The following is a 14,824-nucleotide window of genomic DNA, read 5'->3' as shown; positions in this document are numbered from 1 at the left end:
CTCTCAAATTCGAACGACGTTTGAATTCGAAATGTCAATTATGGGGTTATGTTAAAAAATTCGTGTCCTGGATGAATTAAAATTATATTTATGTACTTCTTCCTGAATGTTCACATACATTATGATCATATAAAAATAAAAGGAAGTATGTGTAATATTTGAAGTATAATAATTTGATTTAAAGTACAATTTAATCTCACATAAATTTCGTTAGTTTTGAAAAAATCGTTCGAATGTGGGAGGTGAGTAATGTCAAAATTACCTCCCGAGCGTTCGAATTTAAAAGACTCTACTGCACTCAGTGATAATTGAGTGATTAAATAATGGAACATAAATTAAAAGCGTCGTTGCTTTGTGTTTTTTCGCATAAAAAAGGAAGACTAATACATTTTGACACTTATGGCGTCTACACATTGGGAGTAATTTTCTTCAAAAATTGCTTTTTTAAAGGAAATTCCCTGCAGTATTGTAGGCGGAAACGTAAAATTTCTGCCAAAAACGCAATTTTTGACGAAAATAGCTCCCAATGTGTAGAGGTCTTTAGGCACTACAAAGTTCGAACAGGATGTACTTCTGCCACCTTGTGAAATTATCAAGAAGTAAGAATGGCTCCGTTCAGTAATAATTTTTCGAAGAGATAAAGCCACTACAAAGCCAAGCCAAACCTAAATATTCGAAAATCTACCGGAAGCCTAAAGTGCAAGTTCACATATTCGCGGTTTTAATGCTAGCTCTCCTTTTCCATTTCGAATTTTCGGTATTCTTGACATTGATCAATTATTATTTTTATAAACTAAAAACTAAAGGAAATTCCTGATCCATTAGACTTTTTGAACTTTTAATTTTTTTTTAATCTGTGTAGTAAAGAAAAAAAATTATGGTAAAGCTACGCCATCCTATCCTATCTTTCTTTTTTCGAATTTAAACAAAAATGAAAAATCAAATTTTAAAATGATGACCTTACAATGTTGCACGATTGGGCTATTAAATCATCAAACCTAAAATTGTGCTTAAGATAAGCTAAATCAATCACTTAATATTAAGTGGTCTTATGCTTTCGATTTCATAATAATACAAGATTCGTTGGATTTGACTCCTTAATGACGACAAGCTTTCCTAAGAGCTGAATTCTATGCAATTTAGTAATAAAAAATATCGGCCTCGGAAGTTCTGGAAAACTACGGATGTCAAGTCCTATGTGGAACTAATATTAATAATAATAATAATGGTGGCACAACGTTTAATATAAGAACTTAAGCCTTCCCGCAAGGGGAGTTCGGGACATGCATTATTATTTTTTCTTGTACGGGATGAGGTTGTCAGTCCCATGTCCCGTTGAATCAAGTGCAGTGAAGCTCACTGGATCCAATTCGAACACTTTTATCGCCTGAAAAATTCCTGGTGACCTAAAGGGGATTCGAACCCGGGACACATAGAGCGAGTGCTCTACCATTTGACACATTGTGCGCCTGGAGTGGATTGGAACTGAGGCAGTAATAAACATGGGGTAGTTATGAACACTGCCAATTTTTAATTGAACATTGCACAGAGAAAAATTTTGACTCTAAATTTGAGAATATATAAGACTCCGGAAACTTAAATTGGACGTGAATCCGCGAGGCGTTTAAATTCAGAAGCTCTTTGCCAATGAAATGGGTTAGAAGCCCTATCTCTTTGATGGTAACAGATCGGGAGTTTAAGTTCAGCATTAGCTGAAAAATGAAAAATGTCTTGAGATTTGCAAATTACAACTAAATCTAAATGATCAAGGATTTAGGATTAAGGCATTAGCATTCATTGGATGGGATTTGAAATTAAAATTCTGGGTGTTTCCGTTTAAGAATTTTCCATTTTTCTGTTTGTGGACTTTACAGAGAGAAACCTTTATGAATTTATATTTAGATACTATATATACATGAATGAGTACCAGTACACAGAATTACACGTTCAATGTAAAATTTACAGTGAAAATCATGGTAAAGGAGCCAACATTTTTTTTTCACTGTGTAGGGACCCTTATCCACTGAAAAAAATAGTTGACATAGCCCAAGTAATGTAAACATAACAATCAGTGTTTGCAACTACCCCACGTTTACTACTAGTCCAGTTTTCCCCATATCTTAAAATTTAAATGTCACTTTTCTAAAACAATAGGGGAAGTGGGGCTATATTGAGCTGTGGGGTTACATTGATATTCGAGTTTTTCTCATATTTCTAAAGGAAACTTTGCCTTCACGTAATATAACTTAGATAGACAAAACAATTGTGAATCCAAAAAAAAACAATTATATAGATCAGCTGCCTTTAGAAATATGCGAAAAATTAGTATATCAATTTAGCCCCACAGCTCGATATAGCCCCACTTCCCCCTACACAGAGAATTTGAAAATTCTTCAGTTTTGAGATAAAATGTTTACTATTAGCAAGTAAATGGAGATTTGCAGAGCATATCTTATATTTCTACAACTTCCTACTCTACGACTGTGTACGAACCTTGGTTCTCAAAGGGTTAACTATTTTTTTGAATTTAAATATAGTTTCCTGTAGATTAATATTACAATTACCCTCTTATCTCCCTGGAATAGAAATCGTTACTTAAGGTGGAACGTCTTGATGAGGGCTACTTTTCTATTTTAGTCAGTCTATCGTTAGCCATAAAACCGTGCGTTGGATATTTTGCAATAGTTAGCCCTCCTACGGGTTATTTTTTTATAGTACTACCTGTTCTACCGCGAGTTTTAGAATAAGCATTGGTGGTTCAGTTGGATATTTATTAGTAAACTTTCGAATTAATTTGGTTTTTATTAAAGCAACATTGTTTAATTGAAAATAAAGACAAATGAGCAGTAAAATAATTGAAATTGGTCAATAAAATATAAAAATCCAGACACACTTCCAGACTGGGCTTGACCAGTGAGATCTTTTTCTTAATCATTTATTTATTTTACCGTTTTTCTTTTTGTAAACTTTCCATTTGCTCGGTTTGTCTTGATTGCCACGCATTTGTAAGGGGGTTGTACCCTGTTCCTGGTTTTTAAATAAATTAACAATTGAATTGAAAAAAAAAGCTTTTACAATAATGTTCTAAAGGAGCAAAAAATGAACTTATACGCGTATTTAGAACTAGTTTTTGAAGCTGAATCTATGTTTCAGTCTAATCCAAAGGACGAAGCTAAAACTAGAGTGTCTTCAATTCAGACAAAGTGTACTCGAATGATATTAATAATAAGTAGTAATTCTAAATTGATTACTGCTCAAATTTAATTTTTTGCTAACCAAGTTTAATTTTTTACTGCTCATTTGTACAGTTCTGTCGCAAAAAAAGCTGAAGTAAATCTGGTGTCTAGTTGTTTAGTAGATTAAAATCCTAGTTCCCTTAATTTAAAAAAAAAAGTATACAGTAAAGTGGGGTAACTGGATCGTTTTCCGAAGAGTGCTACTTAAACGCTTGTTTTTGAACTGATGAAATTCTATTTTACTTCTAAATCCATAGAATTATTCACTGTTTGATTCAGAAACATAATATAAAAAAAAATAATTTCAAAAATATTAAAGAAAATTTATAAAATAATTATTATACTGTAATAAGGCAGCATGCACTAACTGGGTCGCCTTTTCGCTAATTAACTTTTAGTTAAACCTTTGGATTTAAAATACTTTTTCCACAATGATAAAACAACAAATGTTTTCAATCAACCAGGTGTCAATAGCGAAGATATTACTGCTAAAAAATTTTTAGTGAAGAACCCAGGTGGCACAAGTTTGAAATGAGTCAATTACACTCACTTATTTAATGGATAAAAATATTATTTTTGCTTTTCGGCAAACTTGAATAATTATATTATGTTACTGTAGTGACTATATTACGGAAAGAAAAATAAAAATATTATTTCAAGTGGATTAGTCATAAACGATCCAGATAGCGAAGCACCCGGATTAGTACACTTGACTGTAATAATTTTTACCTTTCGTTTTTGAAGTTAAAATTAAGATATGTTGCTGGGTTGGCTCACCCTCCCCTGAATTCATTTTTCTTCGAATTTGAGCTATTATCACATTTTAAGAACTCAATCTTTCATTGTTGCATGATTGCAACATTCGTACTTATCTTTAAAAAGAAAAAAACTCCTTTTGCAAAACATGTGGTTTTTGAATAAACCTTTAATTGTGCTAAAGATAAGCTAAATCAGTTGACAACCACTTGAGATATAAGTGTTATGTTATTTCTTTGATGTCATAATAGTTAAAGCAGTATTGGGCTGTACAACTTGAAATAGAGACATTGTAAACTTTAATGTGAAATATTTAAAAATTTAATCTTCAGGAATTGTTATCAGAAGAATTTCAGTTCGATGGAATGTAGCAGGAAATAGACGGAAACACTGAACCTTTATTATTGAATTTTCGCAATTTTATTCTCTGCGACGTTTCGAGGATGGATGTCTTCTTCATCAGATATCGAATATGGCAGGGAAAACCACGTACAGGTGGGAGCTATTACATTGCACTTGGACTTGGATCACAAGTTGTTCCGTAATGTTCTGACTGACTGCCTGACTGACTGTGTCAGTCAATCGAATGATGAACTTTGTGGAACAGGTTGTGATCCAAGTCCAAGGGCAGTGTAACAATTTCCACCTGTACGTGATTTTCCCTGCCATATTCTATATCTGATGAAAAGGACATCCATCCTCGAAACGTCGTAGAGAATAAAATTGTGAAAATCAAGACAATTTCAGTGCTTCCGTCTATTTCCTGCTAAATTCAAATCGGTACTAAAATTGTGTATAAAAATCGATTAAAGCTTATTTATTAGAAAAAAAATACTATAAAATTTAATAAGTTACATGTCATCCATGCTTTATATTATTCGTAAATTAACGACTTATGGTGTTATTCCAATGAAAATTGAAAAGGGGAAGTCCTTCTCCTGAAAAGTTTTTTAGCAGTTTACTGTTCTCAGGTGCTTCTGCATTATTGACTTTTCTTAGTTTTGAGTCCTGTCTCGACTGTTTTGCACGGACTTCGTCGTGTTTTAAAACCGACAGTCGCGATAGGAACCAAAACAGAGAAAAATCTCTTAAGAACAGTAAAATGTCAAAAACTAATGTTTTTTATTATTGGAATAGCACCATTATACCTGCACCAATCCCAGGTACATTGATGACTAAAGATTCCTATGAGTTCTATAAATTGAGATTCTGGAACCATACAATAGAAAAATCTTCTCTAGCATAAAATGGGTTAACATTGAACTATCTCGAGTTGAGTGATTAGGGTGTGAATTGATTGATCTCTTCTGGATCTTCAAAAGACTCTCCGCAACGCAATTGCTTATTTACGGTTCTTTTCAATTGTTGTTTTTCTTACTTCCATCATTTAACTAGAATTTCATCAGAAAACCATGTTTTTCTACTTAAGAACAAAAAAATGTATAGCACAATTTCCTCACTTCCATCTTCGTTCAATTTGACTAAAATAAAAGAATATAAAAAAAGAATACTCCGTTTTAACAAGGTATTTTCCTTTTGTTTTATGAGAATACAAAAAAATTATTTGTGTGTTTTATTGTCTTAATTATTGTGGGAGGGAATTAATTAAAGGAAAGGTGTTTTTTATAGTGCCTAAACTTTATTTCTTGCACACCATTGCCATTAAAAAAAATTCAGTGAACTTGATGGATTTGCATTCCCTCAGCTCCACCCAAAACGTTTATTTTGAAGTTAAATTGAAAGGCAAGGTCTCTGCATTTTCGCACAAATTAATACACCATGTCAATCGGCAATTTGCAAATGCAATTATTTCTCTTTAATAATCCAATTATCCACTTAGTCAAATTATTCACTTCCCATTTGCATTTCGAAAATTTCACACTCTCAATCGACTTTGGCGAAAAAAATTTCCGATAACCAAGAGGTGTACAAAGAAAAAATCTAGTAATAAGCTTGCTTTAGCTTATGGGACCTGTGATTCTCTTTCATTTGAAATCTTGGATTCCAAGACTAATTCAAAATACAGTCTTGCCATGGATATTTAGATATTTGTAAGCTTTTTCTGAAATCGTGATCCCCGTTAATGCGAGACGTTTACATTTGATGCCCAAGACTTCACGAAGCACTGATATGCATATGAATATTTGATGTTCTATATGATTTTTGCATAATGAAAAATATCTCGACTGAAGTATACGCCTTAAATTGAAATTCAACAGTTTTTACACAACTTTTGTTGAAAAAGAAGTCAACACCTTTGGTTGAAATACGAAGGGTTTCACGTTAAAAAAAATTACACAGTAAAAAAATTTCAGATACTTTACCATGATTTTCATTGTAAATTTTACATGAACACGTAGTCGTGTGTACTAATACACATTTGTGTAATTTCTGCACATTTTGTCTGAAAACTGTGTAATTTTACACGAAATATGTAAGAAAATATACGGAATTGTGTAATCATTCACAGTTGGTTACACAGTTTACCATTTCATAAAATTACTATTAATCAGATTACGCGTTTTGCTGTAATACGTATTTGAGTATCGATTATTCTTGTAATATTTTTCTACTTTGTATAATAATGACAGTCTAAAACACTATGATCACTCCATAATAGCAGGCAGTTTTATAATAGTTTCAACAATTTAGTGTTACACAATTTTATTGAAAATATTTATGGCTATAATAGTGAACAATTTTACACAATTTGCAATTAAAATATTAAACTGTCAGATTTTATACTGGTTTTAAAATTATACACATTTTTTACTGTGAATTTTCTACACATTTTGTATAAAATTTGTGTAATTTTACACAAAAAAGTTTTGTCCTGAAGGTTGGTATCGACATTAAGACGGTGAGGGCCTCACAGGGAATGTGTTACAGGAAAGATATGAAATAAAATTCTATTTTGCATAAAATGTGTAACAAAGGTTACACAATTGTGTAATCGGTTAATAATTTTTCCATGTAAAATCTACTGTGTAGAATTTCACTGGAAATAATCACGAAATTTTCAATAAGCCATTCGAAAAGCAAACTTGTGTCTTACAAGATAGTGTAAACTGTTATATAACAATTTTTGAAAAACAGAATAAGTACGTTATTTTGTGTATTCAACGCTAGAGTTTGAAAAACTGAACGATTGCTTTCGAAAACTACAGAAAAGGCATAGAAAAGACATAAAATTATGTGAAGGAAGATTAGAATGATAAATCAATAATTTGCTTTTTGTACCAGTATTTTTGTAAAGTTACACAAAAATGTCTTAAGATAATGTGTGAAATATAAATTTTCTGTAATGGGAAACTGTGTAATCAGATGTCAAAATTAGCAACTACTCGCATATTTTTATACATTCCATTGAAATTAGGTGCAAAATTACACTATTTTAGACAAAATGTATAAAAATTACACAAAGTGTAGCAATACACAAAATTACATTTTCATATAATTTTTTACTTAAAATGTTATTAAACTGTCTATATTCTTCTACTCTGCATTTCTTTATAAATACTTTACAATTTTGTCAGTTCCAGAAGGTGAATCATGTGATTTATATAACTTCCTGTTCAAACTTCGAAATATTTCGAGTGTCACCATAATGTTAGTCTTACACTTTTTTGTGAGTAAAATTAAAGGAAAGAGCCTTTAGTATGCCTGTTTTTTTTAATTCTTCTAAAAAATACTGAGAACAATTTTTAATAGCTTTCAGTGTATTATTGGATTGGGTGCTCTGACAAGTGAAGTGTGATTCTAAAACAAAAACTAGAAGATATAGGGGGAGTTGGGGCTATTTTGAGCTGTGGGGCTACATTGATATACGATTTTTCGCATATTTCTAATGGAAACTGAGCATTAACATAATGTAAATTATATAGACAAAACAATTATGGATCTAAATTAAATTACAGCAAAGTCCAGCTTTCTGTAGGAATATAAGAAAAAGCTGTATATCAATATAGCCCCACACAGCTCAATATAGCCCCACCTTCCTCTACTAGGCTTTCCGATATTCGGCTGGTTTAGACCGAAATTGACCAACAAAAACTATTGCAAGAAGGTTTTTTCTAAGCATTCTCGTATGTTTGACAGCTGTCACGCGAATATCGGAGAGCCCTGTGCAAATGGATCTCTATTTAACAAAATATTGTTGATGTTCGAAGATTTAAACGCAATTTCTATTTTTAAACTAAAATTTCCGGACAAGGTGGGGAAAATTTACAAAATATCATGCTAAAAATCCGTAAAATACTGACAACAGAGGAAAGACTGACAGATTTTTGACACTAGAGCACTTTGAAATTCGCACAAGAAGTACCTCAGCCACCTTGCGGATGTATCAATGTTTTTTTTTGGCTTTTGAAATAAATTTTTGAATTTTTCAAGCTCTAATTGTGAAAGATAAGATTCAGTATATTTTTACACCATTTTGCGAAAATTTAGTTTGAAAATTCGTAATTTAGTTTGAATTTTTCGAACATTACCGGCATTTAATTCAAATTTTGACTGTTAAACGTCCATTGTCGTCTTAGTTTTAATAACCGACATCTAGCAAAATTATTTAAAAGTTACAAACAAGTTATTAACTCACTCTAAAAATAGTCGAAGTATCTTTTTCCAAACCCGAACTACAGTGTACTAAGACCTATCGACCGTTCCGGTTTTAGATCGATCTAACTTGGTGCTTGAACCGCTTCACTGTGATAAAGAAAAGATCACAGGTAAACCATATCGATGAGTGTGATCTTCTTTTTTTCTTTTACTTTAGCCACTATGGAGACGGCTATTGAAGAGTGAAAGTTTAATTATAGATTTTATTTTCTCTCCTTCTCAATCACAACACTTGAAAATTTTCTTCTTCAACTCACCTGAAACATACCATAAAAAAAACATGATAAAGAAAGCCGGTTCCGTGTCTCTTCACATGATCATCTCACTCTCAATGTCCAAGAACAAGAAGTACAATTCAGAGAGAGAGTGAGAGAAGTCAAAAGAAGATGAACGAATTAAATTAAAAAGTTTAAATTTAAAACACTATAACCCTTTGATATCATCAATTTATGATTAACATTTTTTCATATGTTCATTTGCCACTAAAATTATGGACGCCTAACACACTAAAGGAAAAAAATATATATTTCTTGAGAATTTATGGGAAAAGGTATATAAAAGTCCCGCTAGTGTTAGACATAGATAAAACAATAAAATTCTCTCAGCATAGAATTTCATAGCGGATTTCAAAGATAAAGAAGCCATTATAGGTATGTTTATGTGGTGAATATCCACCAATTTTGATGGAAGGTCGAGAAATTGTGTTCCCGGGAGATTGATGATGAAACAACCAATCAATTTCATGTTAACTACACTTTAGACCACCTGAAAAAGACTTCGCTGATCTCACAATTCAGAGATCATTTGGTTTGGTAACACAGATTCTTTGACCATGACTTTTGGGTTTATGTAATTATTTTTTTTTTTAGTTTTCATTAATAGGAATGCGAGAGAGTGGAAATGTCACTGGTGAAGATTCACCATAAAAAGAAAAGAAAAACTAGTTCAAGCGGAATTTATTGAAGAGACCCGTTTGATAATGTGGTCTTCGAAACTTTTATTGATATTTTAATTGTGCTTTTTAGGGCTCAGTTTTATCGCGTTTTACCTAATAAATTTTACAATTTTGGCGTAAATAAACAACTTTATCAGAAAATTTCTAGCATGACATGAGTAATGGACGTAAACCAAGCATTAACCGCACATAACCAGGAAAGGAAAACGCGAGATTTTTTAAGTATTCTGAAGATTATTAATTAAATTGTATCTAGATTCGCATATTAAGGTGATATTGTGTAATTCTGAATCTTTGAGACTACCTCACTGTTTAAGATGGCAAGTCAAAAAGAAGACCATGAAGAAGTACAAGGCTTATACAGGCTTTAGACCTAAGGCTTATGTCCTAGACACACTTACGACTTAAGACGAGAGACGACTTAGTGGAAAATGATGGAAATGTAGTTTGACTATTATTTCTAATATAATTACACTAAGCCGTCTCTCGGCTAATCCTCAAGTCTGTCACGGCCCTTAGCCATCTAGCTTTACTCCTATAATTCCCATCAGGCATGATTTTTTAGGAAATTGTTGTTTAGGATTAAATATTAAGGGCAAAAGATCCATTAGATATTGGAAATTCAATTAAATTGCTTGTTATTTAGATTTTTGAGACCTTCAGGAACTAGGCTAAACCTCCAGTCTGAAGTTGGTATTATACGGGCTTCGAATATGAGGTTTAACTAATACGGCTAATAGGCAAAGTTTTTGAAAAAAAAACTTAGAAGCGTTAAAGTTAAAGTAAGTTTGTAGTATCTGATTTAAAAAAATGGGGATCTCTGTGAACCAGGTTTAACTTTAAGTCTGACAGACCGTTTTCAACTCGAGCATATTTCTTACTGGTTTTTCGCCTTGACCACCTGAAACAATGAGAAAATCTGAAAATTCAGAATTATCCCATTTGGCTTAGCAGAAAACTTTTCGTTAGGTACGTAATAGATTAAGTGATAGAGTATTCGTTATATAATGTAAGTGCCATGAGGACCTGACTTCGTATCCCCTTTAGGCCCCTTAAAAAGCTATGGATTTAAGTTTTCGAATCGTATCTAGTAAGGTTCACTGAACTTGATTCTACGAGGAATGGGACTGACAACCTTATCCCTCTGATCGCCAAGGATGGGCCTGGCATTTTTCTGATAAAACATAATTCCCCTTCTATTGGCCGATTGTGATCGCTTCTAGTCGATAACATTAAACGCATTCAGTTGTTCGATTGACCGCTCAAAGCTCAATGTTTCTCTCTAAGAATGTGAGAGAATGATCGGTCTTTCTCACAAAGACTACCCCTAAGTGGCAAAGGTCTCGAATAGCCGTATCCACCGGAGGAGAGCATCAGCAGTGGCACCAATTCAAATGAGAGCTCAGGTATTATTTACCGGTTCCAGAGAGTGATATCACAAATTTTGATTTAAGTTTAGGTATAGTGGATAAACAATTCATTAGAAAACTACTATCGCATTTGGTTATTTAGGATTTGGGGTATTTTGGGGACCTCAGGGGCGCAATAGGCAAGACCATTGGGTCTTGGGCGGTGAGATCTCTGACTCGACTCTCACAGATATGAGTTAGAGTCCCGCCTGGTGCAAGCAACTGAATGTCTAGAAAAATACATTTCCACACAGAATAAAACGTAATTAAAATGCACCGCCTCTGCCTTGATAACTTCGGAAACATAGTAGAAACATTCACTACGGGGAACATTGTAATGATTACATTAGAATAAAAGTAAAATCTCTGGATATAGTTAATAACAATTTAGGATTTCGAGTCATTCGGAAAATGAGCTAAACTTCCAGCTGAAAGCCGTATTAAGTCTGGTATAGATACAAATCTCAGGGTTAGCCAAGTCTGAGTAGCTTCAAGCCTACTCCAAGAGAGAGACGGCTTAAAGTAATTATAATGAAAATAAAAATTAGACATCATCCCCATAAGTTTTTCACTACGCTGTCCCCGGCTTAAGCCATGAGTCTGTCTAGGGTATAATCCTTAGGTGTGAACAGGTTTATAGGTATATAAGGGCTTTCCCTTGTAAACTACCGGTGGAATTCTTAGGCTAGAAGGATTTATAGGAAATGGGCTCTCTTAAGCAACTAGTCGCCAACCTTCTAGCACCTAGTTTGATTCCGTCGAGAGATCCAAGTCCACACGTCCTTCTTCTCTGACGATGTAAACCTAGGGTGACATGATAACTTATTTTCGATACTAACTACTGTCGGTTTTGAAAAATTTAAACGATAGCAGGACTTCCTGTAACTAATATAGATATTTATCAACAGTCACATTCCTTTAAGAATGTCACAATGAATGGCCCAAAAATGCGTAAAAAATCGACATTCACTTTATCTAACAGATATAAATTTATCGATAGTATCGATAAGTTATCATTCTACCCGTGACTGATTCTCTCGGCTCTTTAACTTATAGGTACAGTGACAAAAATCCTGAAGGCGATAGCACCGTAACGGCTTAGAAGCGGCCCAGTAAGAATTTGAATAGTAACGTTTATAACAACCGTGAGTTTCGCAAACGTATACAATTTATTGGAAATAGTTTGACACCCTGAATACTTTAAGTCGCAATCTCTAGTCATTTAAATTCTAGGCTTCTAGAAGGATAAATGTAATGGTGCTATTGCAGTAAAAATGGAAAGGGGAAATCTTTCTCCTGGACATTTCTTTTAGTACATGACTGTTCTCATGTGCTTCTACGTTATCGACTGGTTAATATCGCTGTGAGTGTTTTTGACACACTTCTGTTCGCTCGGTACTTAATCCTAAGAATTTTTGTGTTATGCACAGAGAGAGGCGACAATTAGAACTAGTGATACGCAGCTCCACAGATTTCTAAGTAGAGATAAGAAAAAAAATCCTGCCTCCACCCAGGCTTGAACTGGGGGTCTTTCGCTGTCTAGACAAATGATCTACCAACTGAGCTAAGGTTGCACTGGCTCTGATTATATCTGGATTTTCTGGTAGAATTTTGAAATCCTAAAGTCCCCTATACATTTTTTTAGTACATGACTGTTCTCATATTCTTCTGCGTAATCAACTTGTCTTTGTCTTGGCTTCTGTCACGACTGTTTGGTGGTTTGAGAACACGACGACGATTGGAGAAAACAGTCGAGACAGGAACTATCGCAAAGAAAAGTCGATGACACAGAAGTAAATGAGAACAGTCATGTACTAAAAAATATTTAGGAGACTTCGTACCTTTAGATTTTCTAAAATTACGTAACTAATTCAAGTGACACTTTGTCATACGTATAAAATTCAAGAAGACAAAAGAGAAATTATTCTAAATAAGCACCTGAATATGTGGAAACCACAATAGCAATTTCCTTTAGCAATTCAGGCTGCATATTAAATTTTAATAAATATACTGGAAGTCCATATTCTGACATAATAATTGACCCAAATTTTGCATCAATTCACATACCGCAATTTTCTTGATATTTTTCTTTGTACAAAATCCTCTTTCCTTTGTCTCGGGCTTTTGACACTAATGGGTTAATTGCTTTCAAACGCGCGCCTTCATGATTTGTGATTGTGTGGTTTTGTGTCGATTTAATTGATGATGCTTCTTTGTTGAGCATCAATGCAACAATTACATTTAAATCTCTCCCCCCTTTATGCTCCATTGTTTAGTTTAGCATATTCCCTGAATGAATGGCATAACACCAGAAAGGTCGAAGGTTACCTGTTGCACTACTAAAAAGTCCACAGTTAATTTGAATAGCAGCATTTGGTGAATATAGAAGATTTACAATATTGGAAAATGTATTCTAAAAGCCCGATGGTGATGGAGTGGGAAGAGAAATGGGTCGTTTTCTCGTTTGTTATTCAATTTAAATGAACTTTTATATTATATATTTATTTATTTATTTATTAAATAGAGAGCAAACGAAGAAGAAACAGAACAATGAGTTCTTAATAAACGACTCAGATGAGTTTCAAATACATATATTTCCCTTAAATGCATATCTTCTCTCTTACTTAATTATCTAAGATGGTATTGTAAGAGTGTGAGATGAGAAGTAAAACTGCAATTAATTTTTATAAAATACCTACAACATTAGTTATGTGTTGAAAATTAAATATTGCAAAAGTGAATGAGAAAAAAAACAGTTGCATTTGCGTGTTTAAAACTTATAGATTTTCCTTTGCCAGAAGAGCATTTTTATTCATAACTTCAGAACCACAAATATCTCGGAAGCAAAATTTCCAGCAAAGAAGAAAGAGATATGGAAAATGTAAATTAACATAAATATGAAGATTCATGTATGGAGGCGAAGTGTGAAAAAAAATGAATCTTATGGAGATCTCAAACATTTCCTAAGCACATTTGACGCCACAATTTGTACCAGAAAAGAAAACATAACTCTCAATATTATGATAGTGTCTCTTTTTATGACAAAAAAGGCACCATAGTCTCTTTGCCCTTACATATAGCCCAATTAACCAATTGGTTCTGGGAGAAATTCCATGAACTTGGGAATCTTCAGCCATCTTCAGCAATTTTCCAAGTTAAAGTGGTTTATTTATCAATATTGCAACAAATAACGGAGTAGCTCTTATAATTTCTTTTCTTAGAAAAACTAATGAGAATTGTGTGAAATGTGACGCTTAGATTAAATGTAGGACTATAGTAAGGCCATGTAACTCCGACGATTGCAAAACTCGGATGCCGCGACCGATTTAACTCCGATACATCCACTTAAAATATAATTTATATTTTTAATTCTGTAATTAATTACTGAAGTATCATAATATAACTATTCTACTTTAAGAAAAACCAAAAATTATATTTTTATCGGTTTAATAAGTGGGTAAAAGAAATATTTTTTAAGCTCGGGTCAACTGGGTTGTGTACTAAAAATTTAATTTCTGAGAAAATTTTGCTGTTGACAGCTCGTCGCTGGAAAAAGTTTAGTGTTTTTTCTATATAATAAAACATTATTTGCAATCAAAATTATTAATAAAAGTTAGTGTAGTTATTGATCTACAAGGTGAGTAAGAGTTTATTGATAATATATTAATAATTCATACAGAAATAAGTGATTTTTGTGAATGTTTACATTTCGATGCATGTCGGATGCGGTGAAAGTCAATGTTTTGGTTCAGAATTTGCATTGTTCAGGACTCTTTTTCTGTTTCAGATGCCAAAGGGAACAAAAGAAAAGACCTATAAGGACAAGCCCTACTCTAAGGAAGGTATTAGGA

The 14,824-nt window shown here is 33.1% G+C and overlaps 1 protein-coding gene across 7 annotated transcripts in view; it reads left to right on the top strand.

The window, feature by feature from the left end:
- LOC129806634 (polypeptide N-acetylgalactosaminyltransferase 5) overlaps positions 1–14,824 on the top strand; it is a 65,006-nt gene that overhangs the window by 19,812 nt on the left and 30,370 nt on the right. Inside the window, exon 1 of one of the 7 annotated variants that reach the window (XM_055855364.1) lies at positions 2,640–2,776. The exons of the other annotated variants lie outside the window; for them this stretch is intronic. The gene's annotated coding sequence lies outside the window, so the exon portion shown is untranslated. Of the gene's footprint in view, positions 1–2,639; positions 2,777–14,824 lie in introns of those variants that run through there. 7 annotated transcript variants of the gene reach the window in all.

This window comes from Phlebotomus papatasi, chromosome 3 (genome assembly GCF_024763615.1).
Source record: "Phlebotomus papatasi isolate M1 chromosome 3, Ppap_2.1, whole genome shotgun sequence".
In the NCBI taxonomy this organism is placed as follows: domain Eukaryota; kingdom Metazoa; phylum Arthropoda; class Insecta; order Diptera; family Psychodidae; genus Phlebotomus; species Phlebotomus papatasi.
This window is presented reverse-complemented; position numbering and strand designations above follow the sequence as displayed.